At 43.2% G+C, this 14,014-nt stretch overlaps 1 protein-coding gene across 2 annotated transcripts in view; it reads left to right on the forward strand.

The window, feature by feature from the left end:
* Window positions 1–808: 808 nt before the first annotated feature.
* pdlim5b (PDZ and LIM domain 5b) overlaps window positions 809–14,014 on the forward strand; it is a 175,659-nt gene continuing 162,453 nt past the window's right edge. For both annotated transcript variants that reach the window (XM_063013956.1, XM_063013957.1), the window contains exon 1: window positions 809–903. The gene's annotated coding sequence lies outside the window, so the exon portion shown is untranslated. The remainder of the gene's footprint in view (window positions 904–14,014) is intronic.

Here is a 14,014-nt window from a genome sequence, read left to right on the forward strand (position 1 = left end):
TTGGGCTATCAGTCGAAAGGTTGAGAGTTCGAATCCTGGCACTGCCATGCAGCCACTGTTGGGTCCTTGAGCAAGACCCTTAACCCTCTTTGCTCCAGGGGCGCTGTACAATGATTGACCCTGCTCTCTGATCCCAGCTTCCAAATGAGCTGAGATATGCAAAGAAAGAATTTCATTGTAGTGTACACCTGTATATGTATATATGACACATAAAGGCATTCTATTCTATTCTATTCTATTCTATTCTATTAACATCGATGTTACATGCCTGCCAAAAAAAATCTGCTCACCTTAAGCTTTACAATAATTGAAAACACACAATTATAATGGTTTGGGAATGGCTACAATGTTTATGAAATGGCCCAAAGCTTTACTTCAACCCTACTGAGAATATGTGGACTGTCCAGAAAAGTTAAGTCTATGCCACAAACAAGTACATCTGGTTAAACTCGACCAATTTTGCAGAGTGGACAAAGATTCAATCAGTTAAGGAAGAAGGTCAGGGAAGGTTATCAAAAGTGGCTGGTCAGGGTGAAAGAAGATGCCTTGATTGATAACTCGGTATAAATACTGTGTTGTTTGGATATTTTTGAATAATAAGTTATAGTAATAATTATTTAGTTACAGTAAGGAAGTTCTAACAAAAACATTAACATTAAGTGTACATTAAGTGCACTTCTGACTACTTTTGGTGGTGTTTCTTGCAGCAGGTGCTTTAGCTGTTAGCGTCCCATTTCAGGAACGCCATCACGCAGCAGGGCGGGTCTTCGTTCTCCCCTCAGCCAATCAGATTGCAGAGGGAGGCGACGGAGGTCCAAATGTCGGTTGGTTGGTGAGTGTGTGGGGTTTCAGTCTTAGAGCGTCGAAGCGGAGCGCTGTTTCTTCTCCTGTCACAAACTACCGGTGAGAAAAAACAAACTGATTTATTCATTGTTTAACGGTTGCTTTTTTTTAATAATAGGAAATTGAAGTTGTTATAGTGGTTAAATTAACGGTTTAACAGGTGTAAACAGTTTAAACGGGATGAATAAACGGAGTGTATAAGTAAGCGGTTGCACTTGTTCAGTGTTGACAGATGTTTCAGTAAACAGTTAAATATGGCTTCGTGGTTATAAGGTTAAAACACGGCAAAACAGAAAACTATAAACGTAATATATCACAGTTTGATATAAACAAGGGTTAGAAATATTTAAAACTTTATTTTGGAATAAGCAGAACCAATTTCTATTAAGAAGTAAAGTTAGTCAACAGTCTTCCGTACATCACGTGCAAATCACAGTGTTCCGGACAGTTAATTTTCAACTTAGTTATAGATTTGAATATCCTGGTGAAAATATCTTTATTTAAGACCGTTTGTGGGTGACATTTATTTGTTTCATTAACATTTAAAATCAAACGTTTACATTCCACCGTAAGGGACAGTTATTTCTGCAACTTGTTTTGACAATGACAATAACAACAAAGCCACAATAACCAAACTTCTATTTAAATGTGAAAGGATGTGGCATTCAAACCCAACAACACTGTATTTACTGCCAAGCATGCTGGTGATAGAACCCCCTGTAGCTGTTACACTAACACTGAAATAGCTGTGATAGCTGAGCAGTCAATGTACTGGACTAGTAGTCAGAAGGTTGCTGATTCTAGCCCAGCCCGGCCACTGCCCTCCTGCCACCTTGGACCCTTGAGCAAGGCCCGTACTCCTTAGTTACTTAGATTGTACTTGGTCACAATTTTCAGTCCTGAATAAAAGTGTCTGCTATATCCTGGAAAGTAAATATTATTAAAATTATTTGGTCCTCCTGAAGGACAAAGACCTAAAACCCACACACACACACACACACACACACACACACAATCATGCTACAATGTTATGTTGCTTTTGCAATGACCTTCCCAGCGTCCTAAGCTCAGCCCTGTCGAAATCTCTGGACTGTACCGAAAAGTCAAGTCCAGGCCAGAAAACCCACAGAAAAATTGTAATGGAAATCAAATTCATGTTTTTTAAACAAAGAACCCCATGTTTCACTCATTCAGGCAACAAACGATATTGCCAAAGAAATCAAGGAAATACAAAGACTGCTGTTCCTTACATGTCATGCTGTGCATGTAGAAGTGTTTTGATCTGAACTCTATTCTGTTATGTGAAAAATAGTGAGCATCCTGGTCTTTTGTGCAGCTTTGATTCTGTGTGATATAAGTAAATCTGGACGAGATTATTTATGTACCTTGATATGATTTTAGGTTTACAGTATATTCTCTGATGTATGACTTTATGGTATAGTTTTTTAAAACCGTGTATGTGTTGAAGCATTGTGAAGGTTGCTTAGGTCTGTTGAGATAAAATCCAACACACTGTTTCAAAATATTGTGTCTGTCATTAGTCACGAATAACACCACTAATTCTTGGAGCATTATCTCTTTTTATCAGTTGTTTGGTTTTCCCCTTTGTTTATTTTTTTATTTTGATATGGCTCCGTTGGTTTTCAGTCACTATGTCTGTTAAACTAAATACACTATATGGCCACAATGTGGACGGCTTTCCTAATTATTGAGTTCAGGGTTTTCAGCCAAACCATTTGCTAAAAGGTGTAAATCCTTTATATAAAAAAATATGCTTTCATCATTGTGACAACAGAGAAGCTCCTTTCCTTTTCTAGCCCATGTGCACAAAGCAAATTTCATTAAGGTAGGATTTGACAAGTTGGGGATAAATCAGAACATCAGTTGCGACCCGGGCCTCATCTAATATCAGTACCTGACTTCAGAAATGATGTTAATACTAAATGGAACACACAATAAAACACTGTGGAAAGCTTTCAGGGGGTGGTGGGGTGGTAGGCTTTCGATTGGGATGTGCAACAAGCTCATGGTCAGCTTTACATACTTTTGGTCATATAGTGTATCTAGATTCTAGGGCAGTTGTAGCCTAGTGATTAAGGTACTGGACTACTAATCAAAAGGTTGCCGGTTCAAGCCCCACCACTGACAGGTTGCCACTGTTGGGCCCTTAAGCAAGGCCCTTAACTTCAATTGCTTAGATAATATACTGTCACAGTACTGTAAGTCGCTTTGGATAAAAGTGTCTGCTAAATGCTGAAAATGTAAATGTAGATTCATACTTTGTATTGTAATGGCATGTAATGGGAGGTGCCATTTAGCCCACCAGAGCTGCATACCAGGCTTATTCATTACACAGAGGACTAAAAATAGACTCTGCATAGCTCATTAGTCTGATTGGTCTAAGTATTTCTGATGGTTGATTAAAGTCTGTCCAAAGTCAGACTGTAACCTGTCTTCAGCTATTTAGGCAGTTACGCTGTCAATTTGTGGTTACTCAGCGGTTAAGGAACTGGGCCAGTAATCAGAAGTTCACTGGTTCAAGCCCCTGAGTAAGGCCTTTAATCCTCAGTTGCTTTGAAAAAAGGTATCTGCCAAATGCTGTAAATGTAAATTTGTAATGACTGTACAGTTTTCTTTTGAGCAGCTGTGTTGTGCTCCTGCTGTGTCTGTGCCTAATGTTAGGTGATTCATAGGCCTTGCTTTTGCTTGTTAGGTTTTGGCTGGGCAGGTGTTCCAACCACCTTAATGCATCATTAAGGAGGATATACTTTATTTGTCATATATACATATGCAGATGTACAGTACAATGAAATAGGGCTGGGCGATATATCGAGATTTTATAAAATATCGATATATTTTCATACGCGATATAGGATAAGACAATATCGCTTATATCGATATACAGTAGATGTTGCGTTCCAATTAGATCCGACAGTTCGTCTTTCTCTTCTCCCAGTTTGTCTCTGCACATGTTCACCTGCCCCGCCTCTCTCCCTCACTGAACACAACTCGCCCCTCCCCACCGCCAATTCTTTCTGCCCTCAGAACACATTTCTGTAAGTAAAACTCCCATGATAGCATGGAGACGGTGGAGGAGCGGGTTAGTAAAAAGAATAATAATGGCTCAGTTATTTGGAGATGGTTCGGATTCAGTGGTGGAGAAGTGTCAGATGAGCAGCAGAATAATGTATTCTGTAGAGAATGCCGAAAACAAGTCCAGACAAAAGGTTCCAGCTCCGTGTACCTTTGCTCATTCGTTTTTCACTTCAAATCCCAAAGTTGAAAAACAAGAAAACGAGTCGTTATTCGTTTCAAAAAACAATATCGGAAAACGGAAATAAACAAACTCAGGCGCATGCACGCGCTGACATGCACGTATTTACTTCATATATTTAAACAGTGTAAATCATGCACAAGTGTTATAAACAGTAATAATAACGTAACGGTGCGTCTCCTGTTGTTCTGACTTGTGTGTTTGTATATGTGATGTGCATACATTTGCTCTATCTGTAAAAACAAACATTATGGGGAGTGATTTCTGTACTGGATGTTGTACGTGGTTGTGTTAGTTTATACTGGATGATCGCCCGACGTCCGACACGTTATTTATTTATTTATCTTCTAGTATAGTATTTCTTGTTGTCGGCCAATAAACAACCAAACATGAACTAACTCTGCAGTAAACAAGGAGCAAACAGCAATTAAACAACAAATGAAGCTGTTAAATAATAATAAAGTGCATGAAGCAGAACGCTGATTAAAATGCATGAAATGTTGTAATAGTTATGTTGTGGCGACTGATGTAAAATAATGTATAAAGTCCAAAAATGGGGGGGGGACTTAACACTTAACATTCTTAAAGGGCCAGACAATATATCTGTAATTCACATTACACGACAGGTGATACGTTAGAAAACAACAAACTTTTTCTAAGAATAGTTCTTGTGTCAAGCTTCCCAGCATGAATGTTAATAAAAGTGCCTGTAAAAAATTTGGAACATGTAGCTTTGTCTCAGAAGTGTCTTTTTGTTATTACCTTATGGGATGAAAAAAATATCAAGATATATATCGTATATCGTGGTTCAGCGAAAAAATATCGAGATATTACTTTTGATCCATATCGCCCAGCCCTACAATGAAATGATTTCTTCGCATATCCCAGCTTGTTTGGAAACTGGGGTCAGAGTGCAGGGTCAGCCATCGTACGGCGCCCCTGGAGCAGACAGGGTTAAGGGCCTTGCTCAAGGACCCAACAGTGGCTGCATAGAAAACTAAAATTAAAATAAAATTTATAAGAATTAAAAGGCATGAAAGCATTAAAAGAGGTTAAGGTGGGTAGGTGAAACTGCAGCTGTATATCAGAATCAAAGATGAGCTCTGAAAGTGCCCGTTTTAAGCCTTTTAGGGAAGTTGAGTCACCATGATCAATAATGTTGCAAATTAATATATATTTTTTGTGTTATACTCAGAAATGTTTATCTGAGTGTGATTTGGCACGGCTGTTAAACTATGTTAATGTTGCAGGATTAGCATGCAGCTCAGTTAACAGAACCGATGGCTCAACAAGTAAACATAATTCTTCTTTAATCACCTCAATTGGAGTAAAACGATTTAAGGTCATTCGGAATTAAAATTCTGGGTCAGCTTGTTTAAACAGTTTAAATTTCCTCTTTTGATTGCTGACAATATTATAATATTGGTAAGCTGTTAACACTTTATAAACAACTCTTCCGACCTTACAGTTATGAGATTCTGATGACATTTACTCATAGTTCAATGACCTTTTTACTGTTCCGCTGTTTTACATTGACCTTAATTGAAATCTTGTGAAAATTGCAAAAAAAAAAAAAAAAAGTGCAGCATTAATATGTAGAACTTGATGTATTTTTATGTAACCTTTTTTTGAAGTTATGAATTCCATGTAATAAGATAACATTGAAGATGTAGGTTGTAGAGGTGCCCCTGCTTTCTAATTAGGCACAAAATGAAAATCTGCTCTTCTCACGATAGATCTGTTAAGGTGAATTATGTTCTGATTGGACTGTAGAAGAGGAACTGTAGACATACAAAGTGTTATTGCTTTAAGACACTATAACTTGGTTTGTTACAGTTTGATGGGGCTTATTGTTATGGAGCTGTTGACAGCTTTACGCATACTTCGATTGGTGAATTTTGAATAGGATTGAAAGGAACCAGTTTGGATTTAGAGAAATCTTTGCATGTGAACAGTTACACTACCTAGTCAAAAACAAGTGTGAGTTTGCTGTGAGAACTGTCAGAACTGAACATGTGGGTCAGAATGAAGCAAAGGGCCAAAAGGTGAATAATAATTTCTAACATGAAGGCAAACTTTTGAAAGTCTTTAGCCACACCCTGATAATATCTCCCAATATACAAGTACTCCCAGTTTTTTATTTTTTGTAAGTATATTCTGATCTTCTGAAAGTATTTTGCTAAAGACAAATCTCCTTTTTAAACAGTATGTCAGCATAATAGTTGTCTTGTGCAGAGGTCACATGTAGTCATGTGTTCAGTCCTTAGCTGGTAAACATTACACACTGGAATTATTAAATGTGAACATGTAGCTTCAATCCACTATACAAATCTTGCTCTACTTTACTTTAAAATAAGCTATTTAGACAAAAAACTTTTTCCTTTTAATCCCAACAGTCTTTTAAATTTAACCCACTTTTTCATTTACCTGGTGCTTAGTTCAGCTAGAGTTTGTCGGTACATTTTCTACAACTTCTAAATAATTCTTTAGGGTAGAGGTCTGGTGATTGTACTGGCCAAAATGTTGCTAGTTTTAGTGTTGTTTGCCTGGACATGAAGCTCAGAAGCAACATGTGGTCAGCCAAAAATGACCTCAAATTCATTCTAGCCTCAGAACATTAGTGAACCATGATGAAACGCTTCATGACGCTTTGGGTGGGCCTATTGCTTGCATCGTTAAAGTGACAAAGCTGCAAGTTATCTGACCGTAAAATAGTTTTCCAGTTCTTAGTTAACTAGCTGTAGTTGGATTATTTTGTGTGTGCAAGTGTTAACAACAGTCTTTTCTGGGCAACTCATCTACTGTACAGTAGACCCTTGACTTATGAATTTAATTGGTTCCGAAGGGCTGTTCTTAATCAAAATGTTCGTTAGTTAAACCTATTTTTCCCATAAGAAATAATGTAAATACAATTAATCTGTGCACGACCTCCCAAATCACCCCCTTACCTAACCTTTCTAATATCTTAAATGGTCTTTTTTGTTATAAATACAAGTATATTTTCCCTCAAATCTTAAATTATAGAATATACATTACTGTAATAAACAATAATAAACTATACACCATAATACATTTTCTTCTTTTTTTATATAAAATGTATCTACCAGAAACAACAATAGCTCTCATATTTCTCTATTATTTCCTTCTTTATTTCAATAGTGTTGTATTTTGTAGGTGTAATTGCACTAAAGAAAGAATACTTTACTCAGCCGACTTCCCTCTTCTCTCTCACTCACTGTCCCCTCTGTCTGATACACAGTGACAGCTACTGGCAGGAGTAATTATACAACACAACAAATAGTAATAGATTTTTTAATTTTCTCAGCACTACGCTTACACGGCCATTTCTTTGGGGCCATTTTGATATAGAATTTTACAAAATATAAAGAAAACACCGGAAAAACACCGTCTGCTGTTCGAATGTTCGCTCACTGTATATATATATATACAGTGAAGCCCGAAATTATTCATACCCCTGGCAAATTTTGACTTAAAGTTACTTTTATTCAACCAGCAATTTTTTTTTTTGACCAGAAATGACACAGTAGTCTTCCAGAAGATAATAAGACGATGTACAAGAGGCATCATTATGGAAAAAAATATTTCCCAGCTTTTATTTACATTTGAACAAAAAGTGGCATGTCCAAAATTATTCATACCCTTTGCAAACTGTCACAGTCTATGGGAAAATCCAAAGTTCTATACCATTCCAAATAGTCCAAGCTGTTCTAAAGCATCCTAATTACCCTGATTCATTGGGAACAGCTGTTTTAATCAACTCAACAGGTGAAAAACAGCAACTCTCTGCAGTTGGTTTGTGGACAGTCATGGCTAAGACAAAGGAGCTCACTAAGGACCTGCGGCTGTGCATTGTGGCAGCTCACAAGTCAGGAAAGGGCTATAAGGCCATATCTAAATGTTTTCAAGTTCCAGTGGCTACAGTGCAAAGTATTATTAAAAAATACAAGACATTCCGCACTGTGGAAAATCTCAGAGGACGTGGTCGGAAGCCAAAAGTGACACCTGTGCTGGCCAGGAGGATAGTGAGAGAGGTGAAAAAGAATCCAAGGATCACCACCAAGGCCATCCTGGTGAATCTGGGCTCTGCTGGTGGCAACGTCTCAAGGCAGACAGTCCAACGGACACTGCACACTGCTGGGTTCCACGGACGCAGACCAAGGAGGACGCCACTTCTCCAGAAAAGGCACACAAAAGCTCGCTTGGCCTTTGCAAATGCTCATCTGGACAAAGAAGAAGACTTCTGGTCTTCTGTTTTATGGTCAGATGAAACAAAAATTGAATTGTTTGGCCACAATGATGTATCCTTCATTTGGTGTAAAAAAGGAGAAGCCTTCAACCCTAAGAACACCATCCCCACTGTCAAACATGGTGGTGGGAACCTAATGATTTGGGGGTGTTTTTCAGCCAATGGACCAGGGAACCTAATCACAGTAAACGGCATCATGAAAAAAGATCAATACATCAAGATTCTCAACAACAACATCAGGCAGTCTGCAGAGAAACTTGGCCTTGGGCACCAGTGGACATTTCAGTACGACAACGACCCAAAACACACAGCAAAAGTGGTGAAGAAATGGTTAGCGGACAAAAACATTAACATTTTGCAGTGGCCCAGCCAGAGTCCTGACTTGAATCCAATTGAGAATCTGTGGAGGGAGCTAAAGATCAGGGTGATGGCAAGGAGACCCTCCAACCTGAAAGAGTTGGAGCTCATCGCTAAAGATGAATGGGCAAAAATACCAGTGGAGACATGCAAAAAGCTGGTCAGCAATTATAGGAAGCGTTTGATTGCTGTAATAGCCAATAAAGGCTTTTCTATTAATTATTGAGAAGGGTATGAATAATTTTGGACATGCCACTTTTTGTTCAAATGTAAATAAAAGCTGAGAAATATTTTTTTCCATAATGATGCCTCTTGTACATCGTCTTATTATCTTCTGGGAGACGCCTGTGTCATTTCCGGTCCAAAAAAAAAATTGCTGGTTGAATAAAAGTAACTTTAAGTCAAAATTTGCCAGGGGTATGAATAATTTCGGGCTTCACTGTGTATATATATATATATATATATATATATAGAGAGAGAGAGAGAGACGGTCACTTGTTTCGTAAGGCAAGGGTCTACTGTATATATGTTTAGGGCAAACAGTTCCTATTTGCAGAGTTGTTCTTTATTACCTGATTACAGGAATTCATGCTTTGTTTGGAATCAGTTCCTAGCCAATAAGCTTCGAATGTGGGGCTAAGTTCTGGCATTGACTATTGGGTTTCTTTGAGTATTTATTGATTTGAATGTTACTAATCTTTACACACCCACTAAATTTTCCTATAGCCATAACAAATGCTAAAAACACCTATGTGCCACTCATTGTTTTTACACAACGCCAATCTGCTTTTTGCATCTTCTGCACACATTTTCTTGTAATTTGCATAATTATGTTGAATCAAAACATTTCAAAACATGTGTAAGTACTCAGTAACTTGCTATTTTTGGCAAATCAGTACGTTTGGTTCAAAACCTGTGTGTAAGTACTCAGTAACCTGCTATTTTTGGCAAAACTGAATGTTTGGTTTTGGCCTCAGACCAGCTCTGTTCTTATTAATGGCATCACTGTACCCGTTTCCCATCAATAAAAATGTAAGCCTTGTTGGTGAGCTTAGCTTCACTAAATCCAGGCTTTCCGCTGTGAGCTTTCGGCAGCACATTTATTCTCTACTTGAAAAAGGCCGACTGGACTTGAAAGATTAGTGTACATTCCAGCTTTCACACAGTTGTAGATTACTCACGAGCATGGTGACAGACATGTAAAATCATCTATTTCTGTTACGTGTATGCAGAGAGAGAGGACCCAAGATGCAGAGATTTCAAAAATAACAGATTTTATTTTAAAAGGTACACAAGGTAAACCGAAACGAACAGAGAACAAAGGGCAATAAACCAAAAACAATCCGGGGATCCCGAATACAGCCGAAATCGTCCTGGCTAACTGAAATATAAACAGAGAAAACAAAACACACAAAACGGAAAACGCGAGTCGCGAACCCTGGTCGCTAACTCGCGGGAGCCGCGCCGACACAGCTCGCTACAGCGAGGCTTAGAGGAGGCGGGGACTCAGGCGTCTATGAGGGGGCGCCAAGCGTGAACGCGCTCGGAAAAACCCACCGAGACTTGGTAGAAGGGCGAAAACAAAAGACGGGCTAGCAGGGAGCCCGAACGGCACTGTCACCAGCGTAAGGCTGGGAAGCGGCCGGTAACAAGAGTAATAGAGAAAAATTAGCGAAGCCCGGTATCGAACCTGGGTCGCTCCGGGGAGAGCGCGGCTCGCTAGGCGGGAGCCAATAACGCTACTGAATACCCCGGGGAGTGGATAGCGCTCAAAGCGCTGCTGGGCGAGTGCTGCGGCGCTAGCACTTAGCCGGCAGCTAACCGGCTGACAAAGAGGGGACGCTGGTTAAATAAACAGCAGCGCGAGGGCTGCACGACAGTCGCACCAGACTGAAAATGCTAGGTCTAGTTACCTCGGCCTTACGACCTACCCATCCTGCCACCATACGGCGCCAGGAGAACCACCTAAGCTATAAAAGAAAGAGGCTGGTGCGAGGCAGCCATTAACCAGGTAAGAGAACAAACGGTGCGACGCCGGTAATCGGGCGACGCCCACTTATATAGTGGACGCGCAGGTGCCGGTCATTCGCACTAATCAGCGTGCTTCTCTATTAGAAGCCACGCTGCTCTTTGTTCTGTAAGATCTGCGACGCTGAGAACAGGTGGTAAGTCCATCAGACGCCGCAGACCCCCTAACAGGACCCCCCCCCTCTAGGGACAGCACCCGAGGTCCCAAGACCCGCAGACCGGTTCCTACGGAACTCACGGATCAGTTCGGGGTCCAGGATTTGTCGAGCCGGTACCCACGAACGTTCCTCGGGGCCGTAACCTTCCCAATCCACCAGGTATTGGGTGCTACCCTGCACTCTCCTGCTATCCAGGAGGCGGCGGACCGTAAATGCAGGGGCACCCTGGATGATACGAGGGGCGGGAGGTTGTGGGAGGGGTAAAGCTCCCCCGCTCGCGAACGGGCGCAGTTGGGAGACATGAAAGGTTGGGTGTGCCTTCATCCTGGGAGGCAACTCCAACCTATATGTCACCGGGTTGATCCGTCTGACTACCTTAAACGGGCCAATGTACCTCGGTGCCAACTTGTGTGTGGTACCTTTGACGGGGAGATCCCTCGTCGATAAGAGGACACGTTGGCCTGGCCGAAACGTCAGAGCCGGCTGTCGCCTGCGGTCGGCATTGCGCTTCATGGAGCGCTGAGAGACCAAGAGGGCCTGTCTTGCTTTTCGCCAGGCGGCGCGGCAGCGACGGACATGTTGCTGCACAGACGGCACCGCAACCTCTTGTTCCTGATCAGGAAACAGTGGAGGCGGGTAGCCGTACTGTGCCTCAAATGGTGACATACCCAATGCGGCATGGTGCAGGGTATTGTGGGCGAATTCGGCCCACAATAATTTATCCGCCCAAGTGGCTGGATTCCCTGCTGTTAGGCACCGAAGCATCTTGCCTAGGTCTTGAATAACCCGCTCTGATTGCCCGTTGGACTCGGGGTGATACCCCGAGGATAAGCTGGCCGTCGCGCCCAGGAGTTGGCAAAAGGCTCGCCAACACTGGCTGATGAACTGCGGACCCCGATCCGAGACAATGTCGGATGGGACCCCATGTGCTCTCACCACATGTTGCAGAACAGCCTGTGCTGTGGCCATGGCAGACGGGAGCTTGGGCAACGGAACGAAGAGGCAAGATTTGGTGAACCGGTCTACGATTACCAGTACCACCGTAAATCCCCTGGATCTTGGCAACCCTGTGACAAAGTCCAGTGCCAGGTGGGACCACGGTCTCGAAGGGACTGGCAATGGACGGAGGAGCCCGCGAGGACGCTCTCTTGTGCTCTTGTTAGTAGCACAGACTGCGCAGGTTCGGACTAGGTCCTTGACCAGCCCCTCCATCCGCGGCCACCAGAATTTTCGGCGCAGTAGGATCAGGGTCTTAGAGACTCCTGGATGTGCCGCAAATGATGACGCATGAGCCCACTCAAACACCTGACGGCGAACTGTCGATGGTACGAACAGTCGGTCAGGCGGACCCCCTCCTGGGTCGGGCTCAGCTGCTTGGGCGTCCCGAACAGTCTTGAATATGCCCCAAGTTACAGGGGCTGCTATTTGGCTCGGGGGAATAATGGGAACAGGCTCCGCTTCGGGTCTAGTCAGGTCCCACTGCCTGGACAACGCATCCGGCTTAGTGTTCTTCGACCCTGGCCTGTAGGACAGGGTGAAGTGGAACCGACTGAAAAAAAGAGACCAGCGGGCCTGACGAGAATTCATCCGCTTCGCTTGCTGGATAAACGACAGGTTTTTGTGGTCTGTCCAAACAAGGAAGGGATGTTTAGCCCCCTCGAGCCAGTGTCGCCATTCATCAAGTGCCAACTTGATGGCCAAAAGCTCCTTGTCTCCTACCGGGTAATTACGCTCGGCAGGAGTCAAACGGTGGGAAAAGAAGGCACAGGGGTGGAGCTTCTTTTCTGGACCCACTCTCTGGGACAATACTGCCCCTACTCCGACGTCCGAGGCATCCACTTCAACTATGAAGGGTTCCTCGGGGTCAGATAACTGCAAGACCGGAGCAGTCGTTAAGAGAGATTTAAGCCTGTTAAAGGCTTGTTGGGCCTGCACCGTCCACTTGAACGGACCCTTGCCCGTCAGGACCGTCAAAGGAGCGGCGACCGTGCTAAAGTTCCGAATGAACCGCCTAAAAAAGTTAGCAAAGCCCAGAAATCTTTGCACTTGGCGTACGGAACTGGGAGTCGGCCAAGCCTCCACTGCTTTAGTTTTAGCCGGGTCCATCTGCAGGGCGCCCTGAGAGATTACGAACCCCAAAAAGGAGACTGATGGGGCGTGGAACACGGATTTCTCCAGCTTGACGAACAAATGGTGGTCGAGCAGAAGCTGAAGAACCTGACGGACGTGCCTGACATGTTCTTTGATGGATCGGCTAAAAATCAGGATATCGTCTAGGTAGACATAGACGTATCGGTCAAGGGCCTCCCGTAAGGCCTCATTGATAAAGCGTTGGAAGACCGCAGGGGCATTCATTAACCCAAAGGGCATCACCAGATATTCATAGTGTCCCGTGGGCGTAATGAACGCAGTCTTCCACTCATCCCCTCGCCGGATACGGATCAAGTTATACGCGCTGCGTAGATCCAGCTTCGTAAAAATGGAAGCCCGCTGAAGAGCTTCAAAAGCTGTGGCCATCAGCGGCAGCGGATAACGATCCTTAACCGTTATAGCGTTAAGACCTCGATAATCGATACAGGGGCGCAGGGTCCCATCCTTCTTTCCCACAAAGAAGAATCCCGCCCCAGCTGGGGAGGTCGAGGGTCGGATGAACCCCTGATCGAGCGCCCCTCTGACATACTCCTCCATGGCGATCCTCTCCGGTCCCGACAGGGAGAAGAGGCGCCCCCTAGGAGGAGAAGTGCCAGTAAGCAGATTGATGGCGCAATCAAAAGGTCTGTGTGGGGGTAAGTCCCGCGCCCGGGACTTACTAAATACCTCCTGTAGGTCATGGTACACAGGGGGCACCCGGGTCAGATCAGGGGTCGCCTCTAAGGACGCTGTTGGGGCCGATGACAAGCTTGCTGGCAACAGGCAAGCATCTTGGCACCTAGTACCCCACGCAAAGATTGACCCGGTCTGCCAGTCGATCTGGGGGTTGTGCTTCTTAAGCCATGAGTGCCCCAGTACCACTAAAAGTTGGGGAACCTGGGTCACTAAAAAGGTGACCCGTTCCTCATGACTCCCCAAACGCATCGTGAGAGGACA

Source organism: Trichomycterus rosablanca, chromosome 18 (genome assembly GCF_030014385.1).
Source record: "Trichomycterus rosablanca isolate fTriRos1 chromosome 18, fTriRos1.hap1, whole genome shotgun sequence".
Taxonomy (NCBI): Eukaryota; Metazoa; Chordata; class Actinopteri; order Siluriformes; family Trichomycteridae; genus Trichomycterus; species Trichomycterus rosablanca.